This window comes from Pteropus vampyrus, unplaced genomic scaffold (genome assembly GCF_000151845.1).
Source record: "Pteropus vampyrus isolate Shadow unplaced genomic scaffold, Pvam_2.0 Scaffold31, whole genome shotgun sequence".
Lineage (NCBI taxonomy): Eukaryota > Metazoa > Chordata > Mammalia > Chiroptera > Pteropodidae > Pteropus > Pteropus vampyrus.
In genome coordinates this window covers 7569003-7594515 of record NW_011888812.1, presented here as the reverse complement: position 1 = coordinate 7594515, position 25513 = coordinate 7569003, and the positions used below count along the sequence as shown (strand labels likewise).

The following is a 25513-nucleotide window of genomic DNA, read 5'->3' as shown; positions in this document are numbered from 1 at the left end:
AGAGGGATGATGGGAATACTCTATGTCAATATATTAGAAAGTACAAAAAAAGGTCTTTTTTCCAGAAAATTTGATCTTTTTAAATGAAAAATTTCCAACTAATTTTTTTTATTTAACTTAAAAATCTGGATTTCTATCATCTTTATAATGTTTTATATCAGTTTAGGATAGATAAAGCTTAAGTACATGTTACCTATCACCTCTAATTGAAATGCTCTCTTTCAACAGATGGATAAAAAATAGAAAACATTTCCTTACCTAAAGATGAAAACTTTCACATTTAAAGTCTCCCTGATTCTTCAGGAGATAAAACTTTTGACATTTTCCTATAAAAATGAAAAATATAGAGGTTAATGATTATGATCACTTCCACTCTGTAAAAAATTATAATATTAGACGATGGATATTTGAATTTTTCGAGTCCTAATTTAAGACAGCAAGGCTTAAATGTAATTAAATTAAATCAAAGCTGCCAATTTAAAAATCATCCTGTTTTAAATTTTATCACAGAACCATCACAAGATAGTTGCTTCTTATACTTAGTTGTTCTGCATTTTATTCTGCCATTAACATATCTTGTGGGTCTTATTTATAACTCAATAATTTTAATACTCTTTCAATATATTTAAGTTATTAACTATCCTTATCTGTTTTAAGATGTTCTCTAATACATAATAATGCCTGTCTTATACATAGTTTCTATAGTCTAAATTTTCAATAAACGTGAAAAAAAATCTAAACTCTAAACTTTCTAAATTTCAAAAGGCTTAAATAGCTTCAAATCAATTTCCTCAAAAAGCGATATTTAAAACACTACATACTCTAAGATGGAAACACTAAATACTTTGAGACAGAGTAAGATTTAGGCTGAATTTTAAAAAACAATTATCCTGCTTGTCCTTCTCCCTCTTTCTGCTTATAATTTTCTCTCCATTTTAATGCAGGTTTATATTCATTAACTCACATGCCTTCTCTCCAAAGAAAAATTAACTTCTGCTTAGTAAATTTCAGATTCTTTACATTTTCCCTAATTTCACATAAGAATCTACTATTTTAAACTCTCGATGGGAGAAATGAGCATCAATTATGCTGTTTCTTCCCAGAATTTCTTTTCCCAGACTTGTTTTCTAATTCTTCCCTTTATATGATTCCACCATACCCCACTTAGCTTTATTTTTTATTTATTTATTTTTTTTAGGCACATCAACAAGATTTGCCTAACATTCGTCTCCCCAACATTTGAGGGTATATTCCAACTTGTGCGTGTGTGTTTGTTGATGCATCTATCACAGTCTGGCTAATGTTACCTCTCCATACTTGAAACAAATATTTTCTCTCCCCACCAGGAACCTGTGGACTTTCATTCACCAGACCCTAGATATTTCCTGTTCTTCACCATTTAGGGTTTGCATATGGATGGATAAAGTTGGAGTGTTTAGGTGACTTAGAACCACCAGGAAGAATGCCAACCACATGTATCACCATTCACATCATTGAAAATCTCTTGCTCATAACTAATCTTGCGATGTTTTAGAGCAATATACCTATAAAATTCATATATATGAGCACTAAATAATTCCTTTCTTTAGGTCACTCTTGGCTACTTTCCATTTCCTAAGCCATTTTTTCAAAGGATGTAACCTTTCTGGTATAAATAATTTTGCAAGTGCAAAGTAGAGGTTTCTTTTGGGGGCAGGAGAGCAAGCCACTCACAGGCCTAACCAATTTCTAAGGCAGAAGCAACATGACCTACTAGGTCTCCACCCAGACTCAAAGCTGGAGTTCTGCCTCTCATTTCACCTTGTCATATGCTCCTGAAGGATTGAAGATAAGCATATAACCATGCCGTGCCTCAGTTTCCTCATCTCTAACTTGATTCCATCACCCAATACAACAAGCAGATGCTGAAGTAGGAGCAGCCTGGGGACTCAGGATCAAAAAGAAAAAAGGAAAAAGACTCGAACATGGTACCTCTTCCTCAGCTCTACCCGTTTTCCTTTCCCCCAGCAATGGAAGTGGCAAGGTTGAGGGGTACAATACGGAGAGCCTCCATGTCCCCAAACCCAACAAAAGTGCAGACAGTAATATGGTCAGAAATAAGAGCAATGTTTTTCTTTTTTAATTAAAAAAAAAAAAAAAAAAGCCAAACTAAAAGCCTCGTTCTAAAATACTGCCATGGTAGGTAAATGCTTTTTATAAAGAATAATACACAAATGAGTTCAGAGCCATAAAAATCTTATCTTTCCTTCAGCCTCTTTGCTGTTGGCTTCTTTTTCTCCATGTAAACAGACAATCTAGTCCTCATTCAGTAACCCAATACTATTGTAACTGGGGAGCGAGCACAGCGGGGAGCCTTTAAACCCCTTGGAGAAACTCCCTCCGACCCAGCCCTGGCTTCTAGAATTGTAAAGGAAACTCAGCAAAGCATTTTCAGTGTTCCAAAGAGGATTTCTGCCCCTTACCCTGCTCAGAACTCCACACAAAATTAATTTGACTGATTAGTTACTATTGAGACACTCCGTTATTTAAAAGAAAGCACTAAGCATAAATTTAGTTAAAAGTGATTTTTTAAAAAGCCAAGGTATAGTCATCCCAAACAGTAACAGATTAACGTTAACTGCTTACTAGTTTCAACACCAGCTGCAAATGGATTGATTCTTCATTTGCTGTAAACTATCAACGCTGCCAAACTCTCCCCCAAACTTCCTTTCTATTTTAGGAAACCAAGTTCCTAGAAATAAAAAAATAAAAAAATAAAAAAAAAGAATTTTCTTTATCACGGGCTTTTAAACATTAACTACAAATACACACTGTTTCAGCATAAAATTAGTGTTCTCATCCTCTCTCTCTCTCTCCCCCCTCTTCTCTGCCTCCCTCTTTTAATTAATTTGGTAAATATCACTGCGTCCTCTGCATCCTGCTTTCCTACCTGGGCATCGCTGTAAAGTGGAAAGAACTTCATCCCTCTTTCTCTTCATCCCTACTTGAAATCCCCACAAATTTCCTTGGCTTCACTGTAATGCAATACTGGCCAAATTTCAGCAAACTCTATCCTCATAGAAAATGTAAAATGTAAAATGAGGGGGTTGTACAAGACAATCTCCAAGGTCCTATTTAGCTCTAACATTCTATATGTGTCTGTGATGATCCAGAGAAACTGGAATAACTCCATATAAGCACCCAAATTTGGGCCTCCTTCCATATGCATTACTGCTGTCAATGTGTTTCTAAAAACTTTTGCTGAATTACAATATAACACATTTTCCCGCCTTTTTAGGCCAACATTCATCCTCTTCACTCGGCTTCTTCAACTTAAAATTCTTTTCTTTCTCTAAGAAACCATTCTGTATCACTGATAATGATAACTCCATTCCTTCCATCAAGGCCATCACTACCACCGGCAGCCTTTTTCTGACCTAATCTCTTAACAATACTGTAACACATTCTTCTAAGTAAGGCAATAGTTTCTACTTACCTAGTCCCTACAATATCATCCTCATCCTCATCTATAATATTTATTGAGAAATCCCTAGTTGACAGACACAGTTCTAAGCACAATTCATTAGTCTGAATGACCTTATAATGCAAGTTCTATTATCAGCCCCATTTTACAGATGAGGGAGTTGAGACAAAGGTTAGTTAGGTCAGTTGCCTAAGGTGTATTCCTAATGAATAAAGGATCCAAGTCTGAAAGCCACATATTTTGAGTATAGAGTTTGCACCCTTAACCATCATAATGTACTACCTCTCTGAATAACCGACTTCCATGGGCCCTCCCACCTCTAAAAATCTGATTACCCAGCACTTGATTATCTCAGAATATTCAGTCTCCTAATTGATGAATTAGGCATAATCAGAATATCTACTTTATGAAGCTGTTGTGAGAATTAAAGAAGTTTAATGTAAAGCACTCAAAACAGGGCCTGCCACAGTAAACAGTTTGAAGAAATGACTACAGTTATTTAATGAGAGATCTCTTAATTGGTAGATAAAGACACTGAGGTCAGCAGTTAGTGGAAAAACTAGGACTGGAACCTAGAAGTAATGCACCCTGTTTCTTTTTTTTTTTTTTTTTAATACTATTTATTAATGCAGTGCAAAATTCAGAGACACACTTAAATTTTAAGACTTTAAAATAATCCTCATCTTGTGTTTTTTAGTCCAGAGCTTTATCTATTGAACCACACTCCTTCCCTGGTTAAAAGGCAAATTCCAAGGAATCAAGGAGCCTAGATTTGGGCCCCTGCTCCTCCTAGCACAGAGCTGGGCTTTGCTACCAGTAAATCAACAGCATCCGTTTTTGAGAGAGCAAGCTTACCAGAGGCTTCATATCTATTAAAAATCACCTCCATGTTGAGTATAGGTTTAAAATATTTTCAAATGATGATAATGATTTGGTGAAACGTATTTCTCACCAGAGGCCCTGGACTTCAAAATGAGCCCATTTTATATTTATTAATTGAAAAATAAATAGGCGTTCAAAGGAAAGGTTTTCTTCCTTTTACAAACAAATCTGGGGCTTACAAGAGTTGTGCAGGTAATATTTATATTTTTAAATCAATGCGGTGTATTAAATGTCACGATAACAGTAGATCGTCCATGCATTTGTGTACGGCAAAAATTCAGAGCAACTGAAGTCAACCCAGTTGAAGCTGGGTTCTCCTAGAATTCTACAATGGAAACAATCCTTTCACTTTCGGAGGTATATATTTTTTTTCCCTGTGGCCTCATGGGAATAAGTAAATAAACACACACATTTTGTGGCAAACAAATGCTATACTAACATATCAAAAAAATACTACATTACTTGGGTAGAACACAGCTACTGTAGCAATAACTATTCAAAAGACAAAATAAGCATTTTTAAAAAGCACATTAATCTGGTAATGCCAACGACAATTAAAACCAAATCATTTCAGTACCCTTTATATTTTCATAATATGTCATTAGCTTCAGACTTTCGGTTAGCATATTATACCATGATACTGGCTACTTTGATTATCTCTCAAAGTCTCATTCAAGAATCCAAGGTCCTTAAACCTTTGAATTTCTGTTACCTTCTTCAAGGAACATTCCACCTCACCCTGATGTCAGAACCCCAAACTTTTTGGCATTTAGAGCAGGTAAATAAAAATGAATATGTCTTCATTTTTTAATATCTACCACATTTTTTTTTACTGTAGTTTTAGTTCTAGAATTTTACATGCATTTTAAAAAAATAAATAGTATTTTTACACAAGACCTTCATTTTATACTGGTTTATGAGTTCCTGACCATACACTAAGAACTAAAGCCCCACCTCACAACATCGAATTTGCCTCAGTCCAGAGAAATTTTAAATCCATGCTGCTCTTTTGTGCATGCATTAAAAATATTATCTCAATTAGTTTTTTTCACTATTGTGGAAATTTTCAAACAAAGAAAAGTAGAAAGTATAACAAACATCCATGCATACATTAACTCTATTTAATAGTTATTAACATTTGGTCATATTTGCTTAATCTCTCCTTTTTTTCTCTGCTGAAGTACTCTAAATACAGACATCATGGCATTTCACTTCCAGATACTTCATTGGGCATGTCTGAAAAGTAAGGACATTTTCCTATATAACCAGAATTCCATTATCACTCCTATAAAAGGAACAATAATCCCTACTACCCAGGCCATACTCTAATTTCTCCACTTGGAGTCTAATTTTCTTGATGATATCCTTAATTCTCTATTCTGTCATCAGTGACAGTACACGTGTTTTTAAATAAGTGCCACCTCTCAAGTTGCTAATCCAACCAGTTCTGCTAAGGAAGCAGTAATCTCCCTGAACTCACCCATGCCCATTATCTGACAGACCATCAGGCATCTTTCAATGTGGCCCTTATGCCCATTGGAAATGTCATGTTAAATCAAACACTGATGAAAACCGGATCGAAGATCCTGTGGAACTTCAAATAGATATTTTCCCTTAATAATCAGTGTGCATTGGGGAGCAAATGGAGTGGGACAAGGGACCATGAAACCCTAAATATAGTCACAATTTAAAATGAGGTTGTTTTGCTTAATCATTCAGTACAGGTCTATATAGCTAAATCTACACAAGATGCAAAAGTGGTAAGTTTTTATAGAACAAATTCCCTGAACTCGGAAAAAAAAATCCACTTTTCCTTCAATCATTGTGAATGCGGTAAAAGTGAAATTATAATAATCCATGGGAGGGTAGAATAACTGGATTATTTAGATTTTCTAGCAGTAAGAAATCAAGAGGCTTTTGGCGGGAGGTGGAGAAGGAGATTAGAAACCGACCTGACATAAGTTTTAAGTCATGTTCAGTCATAAAGACCAGGGCAAAAGGTCTGTCTTGTCCTTTTGTAGGAAATAATCAGAAGAATAGAGCAAATAAGTAACTGAGATAATTTTTTCTCTTCCATTCTGTCGGCAAGCTACTTGTTTTTCTAGAAATGATCAAGTCTCCTATATATGCCTCTTTGTCTCTTAAAAACTGATTCAAATGAGAAAAGATGGTCGAGACTTTTGCAAGCTCTGACACTTGAAGCTGTCTTTGGGGCCATTCTTCCATGCCATTTAGGTTGAGAACGCAGCTTGGAAAAGCTAAACAACATTCTTCCTTAATCATTACCTTTCGTATCTTCCCTTTCTCCCTGAATCCATAAAGCCACCATAAAAATATGTGCTATGTTATTTTTAAGTTGTTATTTTTATTGGTTTACATATGACTGAATTAGTTAAGGAAATACAATTTTTTTTTTTCACTGAGGGAAAAAACTGTATGGGGAAAAGATAAAGATATCTCTTCTTTCCGTTGTAACCAAATAACAACACATTTTGTTCTTTTCTGTTTTCTCCCCCTTTTTAAATAAGAAAATGATAACAAAAGTATGAAATAGAAAACATTTACTGATAGTATCAAAACTGAGGTGTGCCCATCAACACTCAGCTATATGCCACCCGCTTGGGATCCTTATTTGAAACACATGCCAACATGCCCATGTGTCCACTTACAAAAATGTATGTGTAGGAACATTTACATTTGATATGATAATTTATGTAGAGGAAGTCAGAGGGAACTGCTTCCAAAATGGAACCAAAGGACAGCTTGGAAAATCAGAATCCAAACAACCTCAAAATAAACACACACACACGCCCCCCAGAACTTTAAATGCCTCACAGGAAAGGGTTTTTTTTTTTTTTTCCTCTAAAGAGTTCCTTTCTAAATGAAGTTTCCAGTACAAGCATTTCTGTATTATACCATCCTTTACAGGCATTCTACTGTCATGACACAGAATGTCAGCATCACTTACCTAGTAGATACTTATTACCAGGATACACCTAGTAATAGAAACATTGTTCTTTAAAGTTGAAAAGGTCCTCAGAAATCATCTAATTCCATTTATTCGCTCCATAGATGAAGACAAAAGAGGTAAAATGACTAACCAAGGCCATACAGCCTGCTGAATTGTTAACCTTCTTAAATAGATAGCAGAGCTAAAAATAAAAAAATTTAAACAAAAAGAACTGCCACATAGAAAGCCAGGGACGTGATGGAGAATAACCAAACTAAAAGATAGAGCTGTACTTTCTGACAACTTTTCAGTAGCGAAGGGTTGTTTCCTATAATGTACCTTTGAATGAAGGCAGGAAGGCATCAAGAGGGACAATCACATGGGCAAGAATATGTGCACAGCCTGTCTCCAGTTGCACATACGCTGCGTGGTCGTGCAGCCAATGTCATTAGTCAGTGATGGATTTCTGAGTTTTTAGATCACCAAAGATCCTTTATAGCTGTTTTTACATATTTGCCATTTTTCTGGCTTCGAAGGCTTTATTTAGGAGAGTGGTAAGGGGAGGTGGCCAATAACTAAGTTATTTATTGATTTTTCTGGAAATTTTGGTGACTAAAAAACAAGATCGAAGAATACCTTAAGGGTGCTAAAGGGTGATCACGTACTACAAAAAAGAAGCTGAAGTCACTAGAAATTCACCAAATGAAATTCACCAAATGAAATTCACCAGATGAAACATACTGCCGAGGCAGTATGTCCTTTGATGCAGACCTAGAGGGAAGTGACACCTGAAGAGGGAATCGTCACCAAACAAATGCAGTACACTCCATAAATGGGACCACCAAGGGGTTTGAACCATCTGCCATTGAGCTCTTTTAGACTAAAGACACAGTAATTTCTCTTGGTTAGAGTAGCCCAATACATTTAAAACTTAGAAGCAGAGAAAATTGAACAAGTACTAAGGACGAACAAAAATATAGTAGTAACTTTCTCAAGGTACATTTAGAGATAATGAACCAGACTTACTCCTGTTATGAACCAAAATACCACAGATGACCACAACTTGAATACCAAGACGTTATAGGACCCCATTAGAATAATTTGACACTGTTCATTTGGGAAATTGTAATAATATAAAAATTATTATATTTTCTCAAGAAGTCTGGGTAATTTGCTCCATGCAAATAGGGGTTACAAGCAGGCTTTGTCAGAATTGATAGTTAACTAGGTCTTTCCAGGTTTGTGGAAAGAGAGGAATAAAGATATTTCTTTACCTCCCTCACCTTCTCCCATCTACGTTTCTTTAGAAAAATACTCCAGGGTAAATCAACATCTAAATTCTTTAGAAAAATACTCCTGGGTAAATCAACATCTAAATGGTTAGAGAAAGGGTCATATTTGGCTAAGTATCAATTATAAACATAGACCTAGACGTTGGGTAAAATGTGTTATGAGATTAATGGATTGGATTATCAATAAAGATGAGTGACATTTTTAAATGTTCATATTTTATAGCTTATAACACTTTTGATTAAGCCAGTCAAATAATGTTGCAAAAGTCAACAATACTAGTGTGAAAATTGCTTAGATGAACCTCAGAGCTTTATAAGCGAGATTTGGGATAGCTTTACCAATGGTATACTGCAGTATCACAGTTTAGTAAGAGCCATAAATATAATGATCATATAAAACCAAAAGAAGATAGGTGTCTGCTTCCATACATTTGTTCAGTTCTCATTTCTTTGGCCATAGCTATAATACAGGTTTAAAAAAAGATTTAGAAACCTAACACAGTTCAGGAGACAAGCTCTAACCCAGTCAAATCTGTATTAAGACACAGTGGGTTTTTTTTTTTTTTTTTTTGAGTCAAAGTAATCTGAAAAATGCTAGGGGTGAAGTGGTCTTCTTGTCCATTTTACTGACATTTAGCTTAGCCACATCTTTTCGGGCAGCTAGTTTCTTTCCTATCTGTAAGTTGTGATCTAGTGCTTGTCAGAACGCCTAACAAATTTTGGGAATTAAAAAAAGCTTTTAAAATTCTAGTCAATAGTAACAGTGAAAAGTGATCAAGGCCAGAGGTTTGTTTTGTTGTTATTACGTGTGGCCGGCCGGCCTGCCTGCCTGCCTGCCTTCCTTCCTTCCTTCCTTCCTACCTTCCTTCCTTCCTTCCTTCCTCTTTCTTTTTATCATTTGGATAGCAAAAGAGATATAGTGGATAGTTACCAAGCACAAACCAATAAAGTTGCCATTGAGAATGCTTAAACCCTTTGTATTTGGGGTAAGTTTCAAATAGAAAGTTCTCCAGCAAAATGGGATATTAATATAAAAATAAGACACAGGAAGTTAACAAAGTTAAAGAAAAATTTTTGTTCATGAGAGAAAAGAAAGTTTCATTGAGACGGGGTCCAATTTTTCTAGTAATTAAAAAAATCATTACTTTGTAATATTTATTTTATGTGGTATGGATTACCAATAAAGATGAGTGATATTCTCAAATGTTCATATTTTATAGCCCATAAGACTATAATGTTGCAAACATTTTAAACTATAATTGTATATTTCTTCTTATATGGCATTTTGTAAAAAAAAAAAGAAAAAAGAAGAAAGAAAAAATTTGATGAAGACAAAAACTTCTGGACCAATATTGAAAGTTTTAAACATTATTATTTCTTACATTAAAATTAGCAAAAAGGAAAACTTGCCAGTGCTTTTCAATTTTTTCTAATAATACTTTCTAAATACAGATGAAAAAATTTTTAAACATTTGGCAAGATCAAAACTCCTTAAAGATTTATTTATCATGCTCAAGGTTTTAAAAGTTAGAATTCTTCAATCGAAATCTAAAGAAAAGAATATCTTTTAGAATATCTGAAAATATATTTTAGAAATAAACACAATTTCTTGTTCAGCTTTTATTAATTTTGGCAACTACTTTAAGAGACCATAATATAGATTTTTTAATACTATGAAAAAATTTTAAATTAATTAAAAATTACATGCTAACAAATATCACTATTTTTAAATGTTTTTTAAATATCTATAAAATGCATAATAGTAAATAGTAATAAAATAGTAAAATGTCATTTTAGTTTTCATCTATAGCTCCTATTTAATAAGGTATCACTAGAATTTTTTGTTAAATTATATCATTTTATTTTAATTCAGAAATATATATAGTTTTTTCTTAAATGCAGTTCATCGTAATCGAGTTAATGTTTTTATTTTTAATCAAGGACTTATACTTATTACATTTAGATATCAAATTCAGGAGGTAATTGGGCTTATCCCTAACATTTCCCTTAATGTTGGTATAGTTCTATATTATCACTATATAAAAAAGTACTGTGCTTTTATAATGTCTATATATCTATATGAAAACCAAAAATCTTCACAGGGCTATGTTGCCTGGGTGAGGCCTGACAACTGAATGTAAATATCAGGTAGCTAGAACTGAGTCATATAACCTTTTAGCACCCTCTAAATTCAAGTCGTACCCTCTTTCACAAAACTGTGAGATTAATTAATTCAGAAAGTAAAGTAAATGCAACTGGTTAGCCATAGATTCGAAGGTTCTAAAACTGCAATAAAATTTTCCTCTTTATTGATTCTTTCTATGGTCTTATGTCCTGTGTAATACCCTTTATTATTATTACTATTATTATTATTATTTTACCCTATAGGACGTATAACATTTATTCCTATATCAATGTAAATAGTTTAGTAAGATATAATTATAAACCATGTTTTGAGTTACATTCTGCATCAAAATTGTAATCTGCAGCTGTTTCATTTAAGTCTAAGAGTTGGCAAAATGGAAAGTTTAAAAGGTATTATTATTTTCTTTTGAAAACATTACTTATAATATTACATGTCTTAGATAAAACAAAAATAATCCCTTTTCTGAAATCGTTGTTTTAGCAACTTTAAAAAAAATGCAAGAAAAGTTCAATATTTCATTTAGTTTCTGTTTCTTGCTACTATTTCATGTATTTGTATGTAAAACAAAAAAGCATTATTTTTATATGCATTTTAAAAACCAGTAAGTGAATATGTGACTATTTCTAGAAAGTATACTTTGTCTTTAGAATTTATACACAAATCGAAGTAAATAAAGGGTTTATATTCCAACTTAAGGGTACAAAATCTGAGCAATAAAATACCAACTTATTTAAATGTTTGGCATCCAAAGTAAAATTTTGTTATTCTGCTTTACAAATCTAAAAAGAGCTTAACTAAAATAATTTAAAATTTTTTATATTTAGTTAAGGTTGCTTTTAGTTTTTAGCAAATGTTTTTAAATAGAATTTCTATTCAGAAGGTATACGTTTTCATTGTTTTACAAATAAATATAATGTAGGTTTTTAATTCAATTTTTCAAAACTTTAAATTAAAAAAATCTTAAGCAATTAACACTTTCTTAGTGATTCCTTGCTTTTCATGGAAATAAAACTTTTAACTAAAGTAGATTAGCTCATCTTCCTTTTAGTATATTAAATATCAAGAATTTAAGCTGTTCTTAAAAGCATAAGAAGAGTTTTAAATATTTACAATAATTTTATTCCTAAGTAAAATATTTGTGAATTAGCAATAATTCATATTAAAATTTAGAAATGGTCAGTGACTCTTTATGGGAGAAAATAAAAAATTATATTAATTTTTAACAGTAGCATATGTTAACTACTAGTCCAAAACTGTTTATTTTGTTCTTTTTAATCTTTTTTTGCATTATTAAAGATAGATTTCAGGACTAAATTGACAATGAACTTCTATAGTTATCCATTTGCCTTCATCAAAATGTTCCTGCTTGGCAAAAATTTAAACAAGATAATTTGTAGGGAAAACATCTTCTTTTTATAATTTGGTTGTTTCTTTCAAATTAAGGTTCATATAAACATATGATAAAATGTCTTGCATGCTTACAACAGAGAAAAATCATATTTATAAGATACGATTTAAAAAAACATTTTAATTATGTCTTCCTTTTACTGAACTATAAATTGATGGCCGAATTATTTTTAATAATCTAAATTTAGTTTTTCAGATTATTTTAGAATTATGTATTTTTACTTTAATTCTGAAAATACATTAAGTTAAAAAAGTATAATCATATAATTATATAATTTTAAACAGTAAACATTAGTTTAGCATTTAGTATTTAAGCCCAGTATTTTGCCACTGGGCTTTATAAAAGCTTTATGTTAAGAGCTTAAAGTATTTAATTATGTCAGTCTGAAAAAAATCTTCAAATATTATAAAATTATAAAGAAAAATCTTAAAGTTAAATTTGAAAAAATTTTAAATTTTGGTTTTATTTTCTTTCATAGTTTGTCAATCTAGTTTCATAAAGTTTAGGCATTCTGTAAACAGATAATAGCCATTTCATGTCTGATATTTGGAAATGTTTTGATATGATTTTAGTTTGTAAAACTGTCTTTTAAATTTTGTGTATACCTGAACCTTTCTTTAAAGCAGCATTAGAATTAATGTGATTCTGCTGAATATATTCCACAAGTCTATCTTTGAAGAACAAGTGAGATAAATAATAAAGCTTACTTTTTATATTCATTTAACTCATCCTGGTTTAAATACTATGCTTCTAATTTTCTAATGGGACATGTGACAGGCCTTGGCAGTAGTAATTTCTGGCATGAACGAGTTTCAAGTTTTGTTTTAAGTATCTGATATATTTCATGGACTATTAATCTACCCAATTTTTACCTTGAAATTTGTAGCCCAATTCAATTTTATGTGAATATTTGCTTTAAATTTTTTTAAAAAATATACCCATAATGGGTTTGTAAAATAATTTTAAAAGATCATGTATCTTTAGCTGACTGGATCAATGTAATTACTTTTGGATTTCTGAACCTGTATAATTTCATAAGATGGTTGTTATTTTAGCACCTATCAATAACTACCCTCGTGTGTAGTAGACACACAGGTAATAATTCCTTCCTTTATTTAAATTGTCTAATTCGCAAGCATAAACAAATACCACATGAATGGAACCATAGGGCATCACATCCAGAGCAGATAGCTTAATGAGTTTCTTTTATCTTCTGTTAAATTTGTCATCTCCTCTGAAAAAGAAAGGTACTTAGAAGGTTTGTTTTGAGAAAAATTTTTTGAGGGGAGAGGGGAGTCATTCATAAAAATTACTTTTAATTTTTTTGTTTATCATTCATAAAAATTACTTTTAATTTTTTTGAAAAAAGATCCTTCGAGAGTCTTACTTTCTTTTCCTTTAAATTATATACATTTCATTAAGGTTGAATGCATAGAAAAAATATGTATATATATATTTTTTGAAATTTCTTCCTGACTTAAATCCTATAGCCCTTTTCAAACTCTCAGGGTGAAGTTCTCTTATCTGGTGAATTGGTCAGTGAGGATAAACAACCCTCATAGTTTAGGATCCTTCAATCTTCTTTTTCCAGTGAGGAAATTTTTTTTCCCTTTGAATTATTTGAATAACTGCTACAATTCTTCAGTTTAATTTGCATGTCTAGACAGGAAACTAGACTGACTAAAGCTTGGAAGGGCTGTGATTTCTAAAACTGCTTTTTTTTTTTTGGAAACTGCATTTTGAATTGTGTTTCTTACTATTTTCCATGTGTAACTTCACTGACTGCATCTAAGGCCTTCTAAAAACCCTGTGACATTTTAAGCAGTCATTATCCAGAAATATATATACACATTTTAAAACTTACCAGAGTCTGTTTTACTTTTCCTCTTTTAAAAGCCCACCACAGGTCTTCTTAGTTTGGCACTTACGTGCAGGAAAATATAAATTATCTCCCCCAAAACCCAGTTTTCATGAACAAATAAAAGTGTTTTACGTCTTTATACAAAAAGAAAAAGTATTTGTGGTTTTCTAAACAGGTTGCTATTTAAAGGTAATTCTTAAAGGTAACGGCTTAAAGGTAACTCTAGAGAAGAAAACGGAATGCAGGAATGGTTTTAATTTGTTAAACGTAAGATTTGTTCAATTATATTTTCCTGAAATTCTTTTTAGAAAACATTATTGATCATTTCATAAGACAAAAAATAAGCTACTTTAAAATTCATGTTGTTTAAGAAATATGCAAAAAGAAATCTAAAGCTTTATTCATCATTCTTTCAAATGGCTAATGGCAGACTGGAAACAGTTAAAAATGTGATTGAATGAAAGTGGTCAAAAGGTACAAACTTCCAATTATAAGATAAATAATTACTAGGGATGTGATGTGAAAAATGGTGCCTATAGCTACCACTGCTATAGGTATGTTTGAAAGTTGCTGAGAGAGTAAATCCTAGAAGTTCTCATAAGAAGAAAAAAAAAGGTTTTTTGTAACTATATATGAGGTTATGGATGTTAACTAAACTTAATGTGGTAATCATTTTGTGATATATGTATGTCAAGTCATCATGCTGTAGACCTTCAACTTATACAGTGCTATATGTCAATTATATCTCAATAAAACTAACAAAATAAACAAAAATAAACAAAAAAAAAAGAAACAGGAAAACATGATTAAATCAGAAGCTCTAATTAATGTTGCTCCAACATTTGCTATCGCTATATAAATAAAGCAAGACCCTGCATGGAATCCTTCATTTTCAACATGTTAAATAAATTTAAAAAAAAAAAAAAAAGTAAAGCTTTACCCACGAAATATAAACAAAAAAGTACACCCTCTCAAATTTTCTTAATCAATTGGTCTTAAAATATTATTCAAGCAACATTATTTTTCCTTCTTGTAGTTTTTGTTGACACCCACAAAATGGAACCTGGAAAATACACTCTTTGGCATCACAAGTTGAGCTAACCATAAGAAAAAAGGAACTCAAAACAAAAAACATTTTGATCATAAACTTTGTAGAACTGTTAGATCCCATCCCAACATTAAAATTTATGAGACTGCCTTTTGAAAATGGTCCTTTCTTAAGCCATTTTGGTTTGAGCACACCTAGATAAATTCTTATATGCCTCCGCCCTCCCCCCACCCCCCCCAAATTTTTTTCCCAGTAAGATTCAATTTTCTAATAGGGATCAAAACAGTAAAAGAGAAAACTCCCATGTTCTTTAGGAGAAGAATAAACTATTAGAACGTCATCAAAATACACATCAATATTATCTCCCTTTTAAAAGGAAAAATTTTAAATAATAAAAAATCTTTAATTCCATATTATGGTCAATCAGAAGAAACTGTAAGGTAAGTGACAAAGAATTCCTGCATTAAGTTGTGTTGGTTATATTAACAGGAATTGTTGCTGCTGCTGCTGCTATTATTATTTATGTGTGATATAAATTACACATAAGGTGGCTATGTGGCAGGGTGAAAAAAATAAAAAAATAAAAAAAGAGAAAACTCCCTGCTCCCCAAATGTTGTGCAGTGCATTTAGCTATCTCATCCTGTATCTCTCTCCCTAAGATAATCCACCTCTCGTTGTACCCTCTCCAAGGACAGAGCCCATGCAACTTTACAGTTCAAACTGTTTAGGGTGGTAACTCTTTCCTATTTGAGGAAAGATGGGAGCACCAGCTACATACCTGGTTCTAGGATTCACTTAAACCTTTGCCAGAGGCAGCTTTTGTTTTCAGAAAAGAAGCCTTTACAAATCAGCAGATGGAGGTCAGCTAAGATAACCCAAAAGTACGGAGACCATTCCGTGTGGATTTTCTAGTGCAGCCCCGATTTCAGAAAATGTTATTCTTGTCAATAAAAGCAAATGATTAAACATGCACTAAATGCGATGCAAATTTATAACTCTGAGAGACTCTTCCTATAACAGACTCATAATTCAGGAAAAAAAGACATCCATCGGATAAAATATTCCCATTTCTAGTTGGGGAATTATTGTCACCGTCGAGCCTAATAAGAATTTGAAAAATATTTCTTCATAAGAGATAGAAACATGAATTCTAAAGTTTTCAGTCCTTGGGCTCCCCACAGGGTATGATACCTGGTAACTAGGGTATGGGTTTATATTTCATTTTGAGATATGCTGATGACCACAGTCCCTTTGCCCTTGACCTTCCTATTATCATATATTCATTTCTGTTGATATAATCCTTACATAACCAATCCGTTGAATCAATTCTGTCAGTGCAATGAGGACTAGTACAAGGCAATCCAGTTAAGTCTGTTAAGAAAATGTTTGCATAAAGGGATTCCATGTGGTTGACCCATGTGGCCATGGCCTTCCTGCAGATGACTGAAGGGTTCTTGTTGACTCCTTGACACAGTCAACAAGAGGAAGGGAAGGACCTTGGTCTTCTCTATCTCATGCACTACCTGTCAACAGAGTTCTGACTTGAGGAGACAGGCCATACAGCAAAAGAAGAGTTCTCACAGTGGGCCTTGCAGATCTGAGAAACCTACAAATGCAGTAGAGGCAGAAGGTTTATTTTGGCTCATTGGCCCATATACCTGGGTTTTCTACATTTCTGAGAAAGAGCATATGGAACTTGAATAAACCTTTTGAAAATCCTTGTTTGTTTTTTTGTTGTTATTGTTTGTTTGGAATGTTTTTAACTGTAAATCTACAAAGCATTTGATCACTGTGCTTCTAAGTTTACTGTTTGTAAGTGTTTGTTTAAATTTCGTTTTGAAAGTAAAAATAACCTGGAATGTTGTCTATTTTATTGTGGTGGTGATTTAAGGAACATTATGTCTCCATTTCATACTCTGATCCTCTTATGTCCTACAAGCAAACAAATAACACTTTTTAGATTATTGGTAACCTACATTATTGTTCCTGGGGTTTCTGAGCTGAATTTCTGTGCAAATGTCTTCATAACAAACAAATAAGCAAACTAGTGCAGCTTGGCTCAGAGGTAACAAATGACCAGCACTGCTTCTCTTTTCTTTTAGGTTGCCCAGGCTTCTACAAACTAATACAGTCTAAAGTGGAATGGTCATCCATCATACCTGGTTTATGTAACATATCATATTTAATATTTTGATGGGGTACTGTCAAAAAAATAATGTATTCAGGAAATACTAAGTTAGTTTACATAGAACAAGTAAGATCTGGTATATCAGCATTTGTGAGTACTTTTCCATGTCTGTGTCATGGAACCTTTTGTTAGCTTTCCGTTTTCTTAAATGGTATCATTCTAACAATTTTAACACCTTGTAGGTGTATATGACTTTGGTGCTTTTACAGACATTATCTCTTTTGATATGTGTCAGTAATGATGTTATTATTAGCCCCATTTCAGGGAGATCAAAAGCTCAGACTCTGAAATGAGACTGATAAGAATTAGAATCTTGGTCCCCTTAATTTTCTAGCTGTATAACCTTGAGCAAGCTTGATAGCCTTTCTGAGCTTCAGTTTACTTATCTCTAAAATGGAGGTGATAATGTTTACTCCACAGGATTGTCGTGAAGTTTAAATGACTAAAAGTATGAGTAGAGTGGCTGGCACATAGTAAGTGCTCAATAAATGTTGGTATTTAAAGAGAATGTAAATGATGCTTAGGGGCATTGAGCAAAGGCCAGGCCCCATGGTAGCTGACTTAAGAGCCAATGATGAAGCCCTCTCACTTTGTTTGCAGCTGTTTTAAAGTGTGACTCAGCATTGTTCCTAACTACCTTCTGCCTACATACTGATCAAACACAAAAGCACTTTTTCCTCTTAACCAGTGGACTTCAAAACCTTCCAAAGATGCCTTCATGAAAGTCAATGGATGACTGGGCCTTGTCCTGGTACAGGGAAATGCAGCAAGGTTCACTCATAAAAGCAAGTCATAGAGAAAAAAATATTCCACAAAGATGAACTTTAGTAGTAGCTGTTGAGAAGGCTTATAAACAAAACTCATTTTGGTACTATAGTTCCTTGAGTTCTCTAATGAGGCTCTCTCTCTTGAGTTCTAAGTAGGGCTGTGTGCAAGAACAAAGTTCCTTGTTACTGCCGCACATCTCTGCTGCTGCCTATGTGCTTTCTGAGTCACTTCGGTTTAATTTATTTACCCTTTGGCTGCCTTCAACGCATGTTTGAGCCCAACCGATGTTCAAGGGGAGTGTGTCATAATCGCAGGCAATGAAACTGTGTCCTCTGTTTTTAACCTTGGAGCCAATGCCATTCCATCTCAGAAGTTAACATTCTAGGCTCTTGAACTCTAAATTATAAAATTTCTGGTTTCATTCTAATTCTGAAATCCTCAGAAATGATGGTGATGTCTCGTAACTTCAAGTTCAGTATTTTCTTACATGGTACTTTGCAAGTGGTTTGCCAGAGGAGGTATACTCCGTTTTGTTTCTGAAAGAGCTAAAGGAAGGAGAGATGTGGTATGAATAGTATAGAGCCAAAATTTAACTCATCCTTCAGTAGGACATTTTTTGAGTTGGCTATTATTACTATAGGTGACTTTTAAAATGATAGCTCTCAAATATTTAACCAAAAATAAATACTGCAAGAAGGTTCAATTTCTGTTTTTGGTGGCATGTCAGTTGGAAGATATCTTTAATATACGCAGTGTAAAAAGTATTTCTTGGTTTTATAGGAGGCATAAGTTGTCAAGCATCATCTGAAATTCTTCACGAAATAAACAAATAACGGCACCAGGGTGTGAGATTCTTTTTCAACTGGCATGAGGAAAATTAAAAATTCTAACCCAGGATCTCCAAAAATGACATATATTTTTCATTTGGAAAAAAATAATAAATACAAATAAAATCAAAAGTATCTTGATGTTATTAGTCTTAGAGGAAAATTCCCTGGAACTTAAGCATCTCCTTAGATTCTTTCTTCAGCAAGAGACTCCTTCCAAAAAGAAAAGAAAAACAATTACATAGAATAATCACAGAACTCTGGTTGACAAGAAAAAAAGGACACTAGTTTTCTGACTTTAAAATGGGCCCAGGTAGAGCTGTCTAAATTCAGGTCATCTTCCTAGTAAATAAAATGTTATCTTTCCAAATACAAACTCCATCTATTTAGTTTCATAAACTGTAATGTCTAACACAGTTAGACATTACGAATAAAATATGACCTCCTTTGTACATGGTTCAATCCACGTAAAAAGATACTGAAGGAGATGATTCACTAATCAGGAACCCTGCAATCGGCAGAGAGAATAGACACTAGCACCTCCTGTCTGTGAGGACAAGAGATTTTATGACCTGGAAAGATGTCTGCGGAATGGGTGCTTCAAAGTCTACACTAGCTGCAAGGCGTGGGTCCGGGCACTACTTCCAACACTACTCACTGCTGTCTCCCTGCTGGGTGCTGGGTGACTCAGGGGCATGGTTTTGGCACACACAGACTTTTTCCTCTGAATTTCAAAGGCGGTTTAGTTCGACAGCCTCTGAAAGGAGTGGTTCATGACTCAGGGAACAACTGTTGGGTGGCTAAAGAGAAATGATCTTGCCATAATAACAGCCTGCAATCTGTTTCTCTTTCCATCCTGAAATCTCGAAGATTACAGGAAGAACTCATCCCAGGGAGATATCAACTCTCAGGTAGAGAAGTGAAAACAAAATCTTAGAGAGACCCACTGCCTCTAGTCTGCATCAGGATCCCTACCCACCCACCTAATCTCATCGTCCCCAACTCATAGCAGAACTAGTCTGAAAGTTTTCTGCTGTGAATTACTGATAATGTAGGGAAGTGAATGTTTTTCCCAACAGCTTCCTGTAACTCAAGAGAGATGGGTCATACAATCATCACCTGGTTTCTCAAGCAATCGAGATTAGGCACTGAAAATCACCCTGAGTCACTTACTAAGTTTTGCCCATACTTGCGGATTTGAATATCAAAAGAGATACTGGTGACTAAAGCTGATGAAACGGAAGACACTAGAAGAGTACAATGTGAAAAATCTGTAGACAAATGGAGTGCCCATCTCTTTGATTGTCAAGTATCTCTCACCAGCAACAAATCCCAGTGAGGTTTTTATAGCTCACCAAAACTTAACATGGAATTTGTTTTATGTTAGTCTGGGAACAGGGGAGTGAGAACAAGAATAGGAGAGAGACAGTAACAAAATCTTTCTCTCATATGAAGGCAATGTAATGATTAAAAATGTAGTTTTGGATGCAGACCCCTGGGGATCAAATTCCAATTCCTACCTAGTAACATTGTGATCTTGAGTGAAATGGGGATAACATTTCACAGATTAGAAAACTGAGATAACAGGCACCTATCGCAAGGGTTGTTGTGAAGATTAAATAAGTTAATATATGTGAAGCACTTAGAACAATGCCTGACACATAATAAGCATTCAAAAATTTAGCTAATATTGCAAGAAGAGTTACTTTTTTAAGTTTTAAATTACTTTCGAGCTGAGTACTATTCTTAAAAAATAAAGATGTTGACCTTTCCAGTGTGTCTTCTCTGCTTTTATATTTGTTTGACCTCTTTTCTTCTTCTTCTTCTACTAATACTCATCTTCTCTCACTCATATTCTCACACACAAATGCACAAAAGAACGCAACCACACTTAACAGGAAAAGCATTAAACCAGAGTTTGTAAACAATACCTTGAATTCTATATATCACTTGACCATGCTCTTTGTCTATAAAAAATATTTTTTTTCACATGCCTTTTCAGAGATATCCCATTTCTTAGAAGTAAAGCCATAGCCATCTATAAAGGAGGATTCTGAACAATTGAATGGGAATCACTCACTTGTACTAGAGACTTACACTTTCAGCCATGATGGAGTAATCAGGACCAGACTAGTCCTCTTGCTATAAATAAATATAAAACTGAAACAGAAGTTTTCACACTATAGACAATAATCAGAGAAGAAATGTGATCCCTGAGAAAAGGAAAACACATGATGTCATCCCCATAATCACCTTCAGCTGTTTGCCTAGAAGCACCTTCTAGACTGTGGTGCATGAAAGGGTAGCTTAAGCAAAGCACAGTGATCTCGCTGAGCTGATGGGGTAAAGACTGGTATTCGGGGTTGCGTAGGTAGCTGAAATTTTTGCATAAGGTACTAAAGAGAAAGCAGCTGTACACACACACACACACGCACACACACACAAGGGGTGGGGAGGGGGACAAGAGGACAGGGGATAGGAAGAGTGCACTCCAGAAATATGTATAAAAGTCTCCTTGAAACTTTCACTAAACACTAAATTGTACATGCATAGTGAAAGACTCCGTGAGTTGTGGCAGAGAATAATTACTGAGAAACTGAGCTGAACAAGGATTCAAGGAATTACATAAGCCTTGGAGACACTGAAGATCTGGCCAGCCAGAATCGAGAGATCTCACTGTGTATACTGGACATTCAATTGAGATCTCGGTAAGGCAAAGTGTTAGGAGTAGGGCTGATCTCAGAAGCTAAGCAGGGTCAGGCCTGGTTAGTACTTGGATTGGAGACCACCTAGGAATACCAGGTGCTATAGGTGTTAAAATTAAAAAAAAAAAAATAGTAGGGCTATTCTAGGTCTAGAATAGTGTTACTTTATATTCTCCTTAAAAACTTTAAAACAAGCCTCAAGAGGGTTAAGCTATGAGCAAATTAACCATCTGACAGAACAAAAGTCAAGACTCTTCAAGGGAAGACAAATCCAGTTTTGCAACAATATAAAATCCACAGTGCTCAGTCGGCAATGACAAAAAATAAATGTGAAGAAACAGAAAAATGTGACCTATAACTAAGAGGAAAAACCAGTCAAAAGAAACAGACCCAGAGATAACACAGATGTTGGAATTAGTAGACAAAGACTTTAAAACATACCAAGAACTTAAAGCAAACTAGACACAATAGGTGAAAAGATGAGGAATCTCAGTACAGAAATAGAAACTATAAAAAGGACCAAATGAAAATTCTAAAAGTAAAAATTATCATATTTGAAATAAAAAATTTACTGAGTGAGCTTAACAGTAGATTGAACACTGCAAAAAAAAAAAAAGAAAGAAACCAAAGAACTTGAAGCATAGATAGTAAAAAAGACTGAAAAAATGAGACAATATAAAATGGTTTAATACAGGTATAATTGGAGTCCCAGAAAGAGAGGAAAGACATTGAGTCAGAAAAAGTATTAGAAGACTCAATGACCAACTTTCCCCTTACATTTGATGAGAAAATATCAACCTAGAATATATGTGCTGCCGAAACGAGCACAAAACATATCAACCTAGAGACACCAGAAATTTAACAAACCTCAAGAAGCAACGATACAAACAAAACCACACCTAGACACATTGCTGAAGCCAAACATAAATTTTAAAAAATCTCTAAAATAGTCAGATAATCACCTACAGGAGAACAAAAATTTTAAATATTGCTGGCTTCTCATCAGAAACAATGAAAGACAAAATCCAACAAAATGGCATTTTTAAACTGCTTAAAAGAATAAAAGAAAAACTTGCCAATTGAGAATTCTATGTTCAGTGAAAATCTCTTTGAAAAAGCAAAGGCAAAATTATTTTTATTAGATAAAAGCTGAGCTAATTTATTATTAGCAGACCAACATTATAAGAAATGTTAAAGGAAGTCCTTCAGGCTGAAGGAAAATTGCATACACAATGGAGCAAAGAGCATCATACACATATGTGAGTAAATATAAGAATTTTTGTTTCATAATTTTCTTAAAAGTAATTGTGTAAAAATGTGGTTTATAATATATGCAGAAGTAAAATATATAAAAATATCACATTGAAGAGTCTTACGATATACGTGAAATTGTGTCACAATAATTCAACAGAGGCTATGCTAAGAATGCAAATAATATTCTTAGACTAACCAGGAAAAATGAAAATCAAAGAGCTATAGTTAAAAGTTTATAGAGGAGGAGGTTGATAGAGACTCAGATGTAGTGGCTGCCTGGGTTTACGAGCCAGAATGGGAGAGGGCGCAACAAAGAGATGATGGATTCTGCCAGCATTTCTGTCTGGGAGGAGGCTGCCCCTTCAACCCTTGCCCTGAAGCCAGAGGGTTCAGTTCTTCTCAGTGTGTCCCTGGCACCACATTCCCTGATGGCTGCCCCAGCACTGAAGCTCAGAGCGAGTGAGTCTATCAGCAAATCACTCTGCGTGACACTTCTCCAAGAACTTCTTTTGGGCATGAATTTTAAAAATCAGAAGATTTTGCCTAAGAACTTGGGTTTGTGTATCCGTTATCTACGACCATGATAATGCGATATAAGAACCAACCATAAAGCTTCAGTGGTATGCCAAAAAAAAAAAAAAAAAAAAAGAAAGCTAATCGAGGAGATAAAACAGTGTAAAATAATCCTAAATTACTATAAAAGAAGGAGCCAAAAAGGAACAAAAACTGATGGGGCATATTGAAAACAAACAATAAGATGGTAGACTTAAATCCATTGTATTAACAATTATGTTAAATGTAAATCGATGAAACACTCCAATGAAAAAGCAGTTATTGTTATACTGGATAAGAAAGGAAGACCTGATGATATAAAGTAGAGTTGAACTTAAAACATAAACAAACATATTAGTTAAAAGAAAAAAGAATGGGAAAAGATATATATAAATATTAATCATCAAGAAGAAATAATAATACTAAATGAGTATGCGCCTAATAACAGTGTCTCAAAATACATGAAGCACAAATAGAGCTAAAGGGAGAAATAGACAAATCTATAATATTGTTGGATTTGCCCTCTCTTGTCTCAGTAATTGATAAAATAAGTAGACAAAAAATTAGTGAGAATATAATATTTGAACAATACTATCGACCAACTTAATCTAACACTGAACACTAGACCCAACTTCAGAATACAACTTTTTTCAAGTGCACAGGGAATGCTAAGCTAGAACATATATGGAGCTAGCTATAAAAGAAGTTTCAACAAATTTCAAAGGATTAAAATCACATACAGTATGTTATTTGATCACAAAAGAATTAAATTATAAATCGTCAGCAAAAAAGAATCTAAAATATCCCCAAATTAATTGAATTTGAAATAAATAATTTTTTAAATCACATAAGAAAACCAGGGGATTCAGCTAAAGCAGTGCAGAGGGAAATTAGGACCCTTTTTTTAAACTTATATTAGAAGAGAGGAAAGATTTAAAATAATTTAAGAAGCTAGAAAAAGACAAAAGTAAAGCTAAAATATGTAGAAATAAAAATAACAATAAAGATAAGAACAGAAATTAACAAAATAGAAAACACAAAATCAAGAAAATCAAGTATTGGTTCTTTGAGAAAGATCAATAGAGATATTCTTTGGTACACTGATCAAGAAAAAAACAGAAAATACAAATTAACAATATAAAGAATGAAAGAGGAGCAGCCCTACAGATCTTTCAAACATTAAAAGAATAAAAAAAGATTATTATGAATAACTTTATGACAATAAATTTTAAAATTTAGTTGAAATAGAATTTATATCCTAGACATTAATATAAAAAGAAGTTGAAAATCTAAATAATACTATATCCTTTACCTATGCGGGAAGAATGAAAAACCTTCCCCAAAGAAAATTCCAGGCTGAGATGGTTTCACTGGTAAATTCCACTATTTAAAAATAAAATAATACTAATCTTATATAAATTCTTTCAGAAAATAGAGGAGGAGGGAATATTTCCCAATTTACTTTATGAAGCTAGCATAACCTTGATAATAGCCAAAAACATTACGAGAAAATATCTCTCTTGAACATAGACAAAAATATTAACAAAATATTAGCAAACTAAATTCAACAATATATAAAAATGAGAATATACTAGGATCGAATAGAGCTTATTTCTGTAGTGCAATATTGGTTTTATATTTGAAAAATCAATGTAATTCCCTACATTTACAAAATAAAAGAGAACAGTCACATGATCATTTCAATATATGCAGAAAAAGAAATTAGCAAAATTCAGTGATTGTTCATGAAAAAAAAAAAACTGATTTTCGTAAACTAGGAATGAAGGGAACCTCCTTAATCTGATAAAGGGCATCTATGAATTACCTACAACTACCTTCCCCCACCCCATTAAATTCGGCAACAAGGCAAGAATATCTGCTTTCACCGTTTCTCAAGACCGTATTGAATGTCCTGGTCAGGGTTAAAAGGAAGATGGAGACAAAAGCCACCAAGTTTAATGGGAAAAAAAGACACAAACTGTTTTTATTCATGGATGATATCTGTACTAGAAACAAGGGTCAGGCCCAGTCATATTACTGACCATCTCACTAGTCACCAAACCATTTAACTATGTAGGCAACTGCCAGGAAATCCCCCTAATATTCTGGGCCTGATGTTTCATGATTTAGGCCAAAACAAGGGCAAAGATCAGCACTGTGAATGAATT

The 25513-nt window shown here is 33.5% G+C and overlaps 1 long non-coding RNA gene across 1 annotated transcript in view; it reads right to left on the bottom strand.

Annotated features, from left to right (window-relative positions):
• The window catches only part of LOC105289990, an 87467-nt gene that overhangs the window by 23564 nt on the left and 38390 nt on the right, over positions 1 to 25513 (bottom strand). Inside the window, exons 3-4 of the long non-coding RNA XR_002779563.1 lie at positions 2626 to 2731; positions 259 to 326 (exon numbers count right to left, since the gene is read on the bottom strand). This is a non-coding gene — a long non-coding RNA (uncharacterized LOC105289990). The remainder of the gene's footprint in view (positions 1 to 258; positions 327 to 2625; positions 2732 to 25513) is intronic.